This window comes from Pongo abelii, chromosome 5 (assembly GCF_028885655.2).
Source record: "Pongo abelii isolate AG06213 chromosome 5, NHGRI_mPonAbe1-v2.0_pri, whole genome shotgun sequence".
Lineage (NCBI taxonomy): Eukaryota > Metazoa > Chordata > Mammalia > Primates > Hominidae > Pongo > Pongo abelii.
In genome coordinates this window covers 34433991-34443699 of record NC_071990.2, presented here as the reverse complement: position 1 = coordinate 34443699, position 9709 = coordinate 34433991, and the positions used below count along the sequence as shown (strand labels likewise).

The 9709-nt window shown below is 47.6% G+C and overlaps 1 pseudogene; it reads right to left on the bottom strand.

Moving 5' to 3' along the window:
- Positions 1-4912: 4912 nt before the first annotated feature.
- Positions 4913-6181, bottom strand: LOC134761613 (keratin, type I cytoskeletal 18-like; annotated as a pseudogene).
- Positions 6182-9709: the final 3528 nt, after the last annotated feature.

Sequence of the window (9709 nt, the reverse complement as noted above, 5' to 3'; positions counted from 1 at the left end):
GCAGACAGATGGCGGAAGCTGGGGCTTGGCCCTAACTCCTGTGCAGGACCAGGGACCCAGAGTGTGACTGTGGAACTGAGACGAGCTCCCGGGCCAGCCCTTCTCAGCAGTGGGGCTCCCATGGCTTTGGTGGCTTAGTGCCAGCAGCCAGCGTCTGTCTTTTGCCTTGAGACACCTCCAAGCTGGCAACATGATTAAGGCAGCCAAGAGTGGCTGGGCAGCAGTCTGGGGGACTCTGGGTCCCCCAGAATCCCCAGGATGCCCCAGCACCCTCACCGCAGTGCCAGGGGCTGCTCTGGTCCCTGTTGGAGAGAAGGGGCAGTCCAGGAGCGACCCTCAGGAGAAGCTGTGGGCATCTGTTGGTCTGCAGTTTAAAGTCACAGCCCTTATCTGTATCATAGGTCCCCACGGTAGAGGGTGAGACCTAGGGCCACCTCCCTGGCTTGACCTCCTGCAGCTTCCACCTCAAACTTTCCATCTCCGTAGCCCTTGCCTGTCTTGCTCTGCACACCCGCGTCCCTTACGCCGGTGGGTCATGCTCTCTTTTCCACTCTTTTGTTCTTCAGCCAACGTATAAACCTAAACACTTTAATCAGGAAGGTTTTGCACATAAATGAATGAAAAAGCGGTCAATATAAAAACTGGGCAGAAGCACAGGTCTGTCTGCGAATGAGACGGGCACTGCTAGCAGTGCTGTCGGCTGAAGGCTCCGCTAGACAGAGCCTCTGGTCCCAGTCAGCCTTCAGCTACCCTGAGAGGGGACAAAAGCCCCTTCTGGAAAAGTCAGTGGGTGAGGTAGATAATGAGTCTTGAAAACTGGGGCTCCCTACAGGTCTAGAGCGAGGTCTGTGTCTGGGGGCCCAGCGGGCATCTGTGTAGGAGCAGGCCCCTCTGGATTTCTGCTTCTCAGCGTCCTCTGGCTGGAGGGCAGGTGACCTCTAGGGATCTGGGGTGGTGCCAGCCAACCCTGTTGGTTGTCAGGTAGGGGCACTGAGTCCTGGGGACACAGGGCAGGGGGTGGAGGAGGTCAGAGACCCTGGGATTCCAGGCAGGGATGGAAAACAGTGCCCTCTCGTTGTCGCTCCCCTGCCCTGCCGGCACCAGGCAGCATCACTAGGGTATCCCAGCACTCTTTCTCTTTGTTTTACTTTTAATTACTCATTTAAAAATATTTGATGCATAAAGAAAAATACAAAAAATGATATAAAAACACACATACACCCTCCAACAAGATTATTTTGTTTTTAATATTTTGACTATTTGCTTCAGATCCTTTTTTTTTTTTTTTTGAGACAGACTCTCACTGTGTCACTCAGTTTTGAGTACAGTAGTGCAATCACAGTTCACTGTAACCTTGACCTCCCAGGCTCAAGTGAAATCCTCCCACCTCACCCTCCTTAGTAGCTGAGACTACAGGTGCATGTCTCCACACCCTGCTAACTTCTGTATTTTTCGTAGAGACAAGGTCTCCTTCTGTTACCCAGGCTGGTCTCAAACTCCTGGGCTCAAGCAATCTGGCTTCCTCAGCCTTCTAAAGTGTTGGGATTACAGGAGTGAGCCACGATGCCCAGGCATCTTTTTTCTTTTTTTTTGAGACTGGGTCTCACTCTGTTGCCTAGGCTGGAGTGCAATGGTGTGATTACAGTTCACTGCAGCCTCGACCTCACCCCAGCTCAGGTGATCCTCCCACCTCAGCCTCCAGAGTAGCTGGGACCATGGTTGTGCCACCATGTCTAACTAATTTTTTTTTTTTTTCTTTGAGGCTGAGTTTTGTTTTTGTTGCCCAGGTGCGATCTCAGCTCACTGCAACCTCCGCCTCTCGGGTTTAAGCAATTCTCCTGCCTCAGCCTCCCAAGTAGCTGGATTACAGGCATGCACCACTATGCCTGGATAATTTTCTATTTTTTAGTAGTGACAGGGTTTCTCCATGTTGGTCAGGCTGCTCTCGAACTCCTGATCTCAGGTGATCCACCCGCTTCAGCCTCCCAAAGTGCTGGGATTACAGGCGTGCAGCAGGCCTAATTTTTGTATTTTTTTGTAGAGACGGGATTTCTCCATGTTGCTCAGACTGGTCTCGAACTCCTGGGTTCAATCTTCCCATCTAGGCCTCCCAAAGTATTGGGATTACAGGTGTGAGCCACCACACCCGACCTCTTTTTTTTTAAATATAAAATGTCACAGAAATAACTAAAGCCCACACTTGTGGCCTCTCCCCTCTCCCTTCCCTGAAGTTGTTTTTTTTTTTTTTTTTTTTTTGAGATGGAGTCTTGCTCTGTCGCCTAGGCTGGAGTGCAGTTACAAGATCTCGGCTCACTGCAACCCCTGCCTCCCGGGTTCAAGCGATTCTCCTGCCGCAGCCTCCCGAGTAGCTGGGATTACAGGCGCGGACCACCACTACCGGCTAATTTTTGTATTTTTAGTAGAGACAGGGTTTCACCATGTTGGCCAGACTGGTCTCGATCTCCTGACCTCATGATCCACCCACCTTGGCCTCCCAAAGTGTTGGGATTACAGGTATGAGCCACTGTGCCCAGTCTGTATTTTTTATTCTCAAACATGTTTTAAAATTTTTACCCAATAGCTATATATCTTTATTTTATTTTTTATTTTTTTTGAGATGCAGTCTTGCTCTGTCACCCAGGCTGGAGTGCAGTGGTGCAATCTCGGCTCACTGCAACCTCCGCCTCCTGGGTTCAAGCAATTCTTCTGCCACAGCCTCCCAAGTAGCTGGGATTACAAGCGCACACCACCACACCCAGCTAATTTTTGTATTTTTAGTAGAGACAAGGTTTGACCATGTTGGCCAGGCTGATCTCAAACTCCTGACCTTGTGATCTGCCCTCCTCGGCCTCCCAAAGGGCTGGGATTACAGGCGTGAGCCACTATGCCTGGCCCAGGTATATATCTTTAAACAATATATGGTATTGCTTTATGTTCTAAAATTTTACATGGATGGTATCATAATGTTATATATCATTTTGCAAATTACTTTATCTCAACATTATGCTTTTGAGATCTATCAGTGCTTATCTTTGTAAATTTAATCCATTCATTGTAATCTCTGTGTCTTTTATTTTAACTACTCTCCTGCTGAGAATAGGTTGCTTGTAAAATTTCATGATTATGATCAATGCCTCAGAGAACCTTCTTGAGCACATCTCCTTGGAAGAGAAACAAAAGTTTCTCTACAGTATCAACTGGAAATGGAAGTTCTGGGTCATAATGCTCATGCATCTTCACCTTGACGAAGATTTGTCAAATTGCTCTTCAAAGTGGTTGTACCAATTTACACTCCCATGGACAAACTATATAACTCTCATTTCTTCAATTACTCTTATTGGGTGTATTAATTTTTGCCAGTCTGTTGGGTGTGAAATGGTATTTCAATCTTGTTTTAATTTGCATTTCCCTAATTACTAGTGAGACTAAACAGCTTTTCATGTATATTGGGCATGAGTGGGCTCCTCTTCTTTGAAAGGCCTGTTCAGATCCTTTGCCTATTTTTACTTTAGGTTATCTTTATCTTTTTTTTTCTTTCTTTCTTTTTTTTTTTGAGATGGAGTTTTGCTCTTGTTGCCCCAGGCTAGAGTGCAATGACACGATCTCGGCTCGCCACAACCTCCACCTCCCAGGTTCAAGGGATTCTCCTGCCTCAGCCTCCTAAGTAGCTGGGATTACATGCATGCGCCACCATGCCAGGCTAATTTTGTATTTTTAGTAGAGATAGGTTTCTCCATGTTGGTCAGGCTGGTCTTGAACTCCCTACCTCAGGTGATCTACCCACCTTGGCCTCCCAAAGTGCTGGGATTACAGGTGTGAGGCACCATGCTCGGCCAATTTTTATATTTTTAATAGAGATAGAATTTCGCCTTGTCAGTCAGGCTGGTCGTGAACTCCTGGCCTCAGGTGATCTGCCTGCCTTGGCCTCCCAAAGCAATAGGATTACAGGTATGAGCCACAGCACCCCTCCCCAACTTTATTTGTTTACTTTATTTTTTATTTTATTTATTTGTTTATTTTGAGACAGAGTCTCCCTGTGTCGCCCAGGCTAGAGTGCAATGGCATGATCTCGGCTCACTGCCACCTCCGCCTCCCGGTTCAAGCGATTCTCCTGCTTCAGCTTCCTGAGTAGCTGGGACTACAGGTGCCTGCCACCGTGCCTGGCTAATTTTTTGTATTTTTAGTAGAGACCAGGTTTCACCGTGTTAGCCAGGATGGTCCTGATCTCCTGACCTCGTGATCTGCCCACCTCGGCCTCCCAAAGTGCTGGGATTATAGGCGTAAGCCACCGTACCCGGCCTTTTTTTTTTTTTTTTTTTTTTTCCTGAGATGGAGTCTCGTTCTGTTACCCAGGCTGGAGTGCAGTGGCATGATCTTGGCTCACTGCAACCGCCGCCTCTTGGGTTCAAGCGATTCTCCTGCCTCAGCTTCCTAAGTAGCTGGGACTACAGGTGCCTGCCACCACGCCCGGCTAATTTTTGTATTTTTGGAGAGATGGGGTTTGGTGAGGCTGGTCTCGAAAATCGCCCGCCTCGGCCTCCCAAAGTGCTGGGATTACAGGCGTGAGCCACTGCGCCTGGCCTTTATTTTTTATTTTTTAGAGATAGGATCTTGTTCTGTCACCCAGGCTGGAGTGCACCAGCACAGTCATGGCTCACTGCAGCTTTAAACTCCTGGGCTCAAGGGATCCTCTTGCCCAGCCTCCCAAGTAGCTGGGACTACAGGTGTAAGCCATTGCACCTGGCCTATGTCTAAGTATTTTTAAATTACTTTTAACTGTTTGATAAGAATATGTTTTTTTAAAAAAACTTTTTGTTTATTTACTTATTTATTATTTCTTTTTTTTTCCACAATGACCTTGGAACTTTTTATTGGCCTTCTGCTCCCCAAAGGGTACCCTGCTTCTGCTGGCTCAATGCCTCAGAACTTTGGTGTTGTTGGTCTCATACACTTTGCCGTCCACTATCCTGGCGGTGGGGGGAGGGTGGTCTGTTGGATGGTGGTTGTTTGCATGGAGTTGCTGCTGTCCAGGGCATCCCGAGACTGAAGTCCTTGCTGTCTTCCAGCAGGTGGTGGTAGGTGGCGATCTCGGCCTCCAGCTTGACCTGGATGTTCAGCAGGGCCTTGTACTCCTGGGCCTGGCGCTGCTCCTCTGCCGGGGTCTGTGCCAGCTCCAACTCGAGGTGCAGCAGGATCCTGCTGGGCTACTCCATCTGCAGGGCGTAGTGGGCCTTCGCCTCCCTCAGGCTGTTCTCCAAGCTGGCCTTCAGATTTCTCATTGAGTCCAGGTTGATCTCCAAGGACTGGACTGTACGTCGCAGCTTCATAAGCGTCATCTCAGCAGCTCTGATCTTGGCGGACTGTGTGGTGACCACTGTGGTGCTCTCCTCAGTCTGGTGGGAGCAGTACTGGTTCAGCTTCTCTCCATTCTTCTGAGCCAGCTTGTCATATTGGGCCTGGATGTCTGCCATGATCTTGGCGAGATCCTGTGATTTGGGGGCATCTACCTCCACGGTTAACCCAGAGCTGGCAACTAGGGCTTGTTGGCCTTTAACTTCCTCCTCATGATTCTTCCTCATGAAGAGCAGTTCCTCCTCGAGAACCTTGATCTCTGTCTCCAGCTGCAGCTGAGTGACATTGGTGTCATCATTGACCTAGCAGAGCCTACAGATGTTGCTCTCCAGACTGGCACATGGCCAGCTCTGTCTCATCAGCAGCAAGATGGGGATTGTCAATCTGCAGAATGATGCAGGCATTGTTCACAGAATTTGCGAAGATCTGAGCCCTCAGGTCCTCCATGGTCTTGAAGTAATGCCCCCAATCTCTGACCTGGGGTCCCTTCTTCTCCAGTTACTCCTGGAATTTGCTCTCCAGCCTCCAATTCTCAGTCTCCAGGCTCCTCACTCTGTCCAGGTAGGAGGCCAGGCAGCCGTTCAAGCCTTGAGTGGTTTCCTTCTGGTTCTAGATGTCCCCCATTTCAGCCAGACCCCTGGCCTCCAGATCCCAAGGCACCCTGGAAGCTGGTGGAGTGGGACACAGAGATCTGAGAACCTGGGCCCTCGGCATCTGCATAGATGCTAGCTGTGCTCCTGACCAGCTGGGCACTGTAGCTGGGTGGCTGCATTGAGTCCAGGGACTGGTAGTTGGTGGAGAAGGTGGTAGAGCGAGTGGTGAAGCTCATGCTGTCTCGGGAGGAAAGCGAGAGGACAGGACTCAGGTTTTGCCGAGGGCCTGTTTAATTTCTTTAGAGATGGCGACTTGCTATGTTGCCCAGGCTGATCTTGAACTCCTGGGCTCAAACGATTCTCCCATTTTAGCCTCCCGAAGTGCTGGGATTATAGGTGCACACTACCATGCTTAAAAAGCTTTTTGTTATGGAAAAATGTAAATATATAAAAGATAAGAGATTATATAATGAACTGCAGTTTAGTTCATTAATATATATTAATATTATTTTAATTTTATATTATTTGAATATTATATTATTTGAATATTATACGAATATTCATTAATATTCATATAATAACAGGTGCAGTTATATTATAACTGAACCTGTTAGCCAGATTCAGCAGCATTATTAACATGGCCAGTCTTTTTAAAATCTATATTCCCATATACTCCTCCAATTCCCAGACCAGATTTATTTAGAAACATTGTGTTTTAAATTCTCAAATGTATGGAAAGTTTTTTTTTTTTAGATGGAGTCTTCCCCTGTTGCCCAGGCTGGAGTGCAGTGGCATGATCTCGGCTCACTGCAAGCTCTGCCTCCCGAGTTCATGCCATTCTCCTGCCTCAGCCTCCCAAGTAGCTGGGATTACAGGTGCCCACCACCACGCCCGGCTAACTTTTTTGTATTTTTAGTAGAGACGAGGTTTCACCATGTTAGCCGGGATGGTCTCGATCTCCTGACCTCATGATCTACCTGCCTCGGCCTCCCAAAGTACTGGGATTACAGGCATGAGCCACTGTGCCCAGCCAAATGTATGGAAAGTTTTTATTTATCTTTTTTTGCCAATAACTAATAACATAGTTGCATTATAGTCAAAGATTATGGTCTGCATGATACTGAATTGTCATTACTTGGGACTTGCTCTGTGACTAGCGTGTGATCATTTTTGGTAAATGTTACCTGTGTGTTTGAGAGCAATGTGTATTCTCCAATTGTTTGGTGCAGGCTTCTACATACTAAAGTTTGTTAATTTTCTCATTCAAGTCTTCTATACCTTTGCTGACTTTTTATCTTCTTTATTTATTAGTGGTTGGAAGGCAGGGTGAATTACACCTGTGATCCTGGCACTTTGGGAGGCTGAGCAGGAGGATCACTTGAGCCCAGGAATTCAAGACCAGCCTGGGCAACATAGTGAGACCCTGTCTCTACAAAAAATTTAAAAATTAGCTGGGCATGACAGTGCACGCCTGTAGTCCTAGCTACTCGGGAGGCTGAAACAGGAGGATTACTTGAGCCCAGGAGGTCGAGGCTGCAAGCTGTGATTGTGGCCCTGCACTCCAGCCTGGGCAACAGAGCAAGACCTTGTAACAACAATAACAACAACAACAGCAGCTGCAAACTCCATTCTTGTCTGATATTAATAAAGATATGCTACAGGCTGGGCGAGGTGGCTCACTCCTGTAATCCCAGCAATTTGGGAGGCCGAGGCGGGTGAATCACTTGAGGTCAGAAGTTTGAGACCAGCCTGGCCAACATGGTGAAACACTGTCTCTACTAAAAATACAAAAATTAGCCGGGCGTGGTGGTTCATGCCTGTAGTCCCCGCTATTCGGGAGGCTGAGGCAGTAGAATTGCTTGAACCCGGGAGGTGGAGGTTGCAGTGAGCCGAGATCCTGCCTCTGAACTCCAGCCTGGAAGAAAGAGGGGGACGCATCTCAAAAAAGAAAAAAAAAGATACGCTAAAGTTTTGGGGGGAATGTTAATATTTACCTGCTATATCTTTTTTCATCCTTTGGCTTTCAGACTTGCTGTGTCTTATGACTTAGATGTGTCTTTTATAAACAGTATATAGCAGGCTTTTAAAAAATGCATATGTAGCTTAACAGAATGTATAATTAAACAATATATTATCCTCTTTCCTAAATACTGCAAGAAAGACCTCAGAACACTTCAGTGCTGGCCATCCTCTTTTGCTTGGCTTGTTCTGTATTTTAGGTCTGTCCTCTTGTTTGCACCCTCAAATTCTACCTTACTATTGTTACTTTATGACGATGGGGCTTGTTTGAATTTCCTCACGTTTACCACGGGATTGTTCACTGTTTCTTCACGCAGCTCAGGCTTCCCTTCTGGGACGGCTTTGCCTCCTCCTGCAGTACATCCTTCACTTGTAGATCTGATAGTGGCAAGCACTCCCGGTTTCATTTTGTTTGGAACTTTTAAAATTTTTACTTATTTATTTATTTTGAGATGAGGTCTCGCTCTGTCGCCCAGGCTGGAGTACAGTGGTGCGATCTCAGCTCACTGCAACCTCCGCTTCCCGGGTTTAAGCGATTCTCCTGCCTCAGCCTCCCGAGTAGCTGGGACTACAGGAGCGTACCACCATGCCTGGCTAATTTTTTGTATTTTTAGTAGAGACAGGGTTTCACCGCGTTAGCCAGATGGTCTCGATCTCCTGACCTCGTGATCCACCCGCCTCAGCCTCCCAAAGTGTTGGGATTACAGGCGTGAGCCACCCCACCCGGAACTTTTAAATAATTATAAAATATAATTATAAAATTATAAAATAAAATTTTATAAAATTTTATAAAATTATAAAATAGAAAAATGCATAAGACAGGCCAGGCGTGGTGGCTCATGCCTATAATCCCAGCACTTTGGAAGGCTGAGGCGGGCGGATCATGAGGTCAGGAGATCGAGACCATCCTGGCTAACACGGTGAAACCCCATCTCTACTAAAAATACAAAAAATTAGCCGGACGTGGTGGTGGGCGCCTGTAGTCCCAGCTACTCAGGAGGCTGAGGCAGAAGAATGGCGTGAACCCGGGAGGCAGAGCTTGCAGTGAGCCGAGATGGCGCCACTGCACTCCAGCCTGGGCAACAGAGCGAGACTCTGTCTCTCTTTTTTTTTTTTTTTTTTTGAGATGGAGTCTTGCTCTTTCACCCAGGCTGGAGTGCAGTGGCGCCATCTCGGCTCACTGCAAGCTCTGCCTCCCGGGTTCACGCCATTCTCCTGCCTCAGCCTCCTGAGTAGCTGGGACTACAGGCGCCTGCCACCGTGCCCGGCTAATTTTTTGTATTTTTAGTAGAGACGGGGTTTCACCGTGTTAGCCAGGATGGTCTCGATCTCCTGATCTCGTGATCCGCCCGCCTCGGCCTTCCAAGAGACTCTGTCTCAAAAAAAAAAAAAGAAAAAAAGAAAAAAGAAAAATGTATAAGACAAAAATGGACAGAATAATTATAAAATGAACACTAGAAGCACTACTGGTGTCCCGCCCCCCTACTTTTTTTTTTTTTGAGACGAGGTCTGGCTTTGTCAACCCAGGCTGGAGTGCAGTGGCCTGATCACGGTTCACTGCAGCCTTGACTTCCCAGGCTCAAGTGATCCTCCCACCCCAGCCTCCTGAGTAGCTGGGACTATGGGCATGAGCCAGCACGCCTGGCTAATTTTTGAATTTTTTGTAGAGATGGAGTCTTCCTATGTTGCCCATGCTAGTCTCAAACTCCTGGGCTAAGCAATCCTCCTGTCTCGGCTTCCCAAAG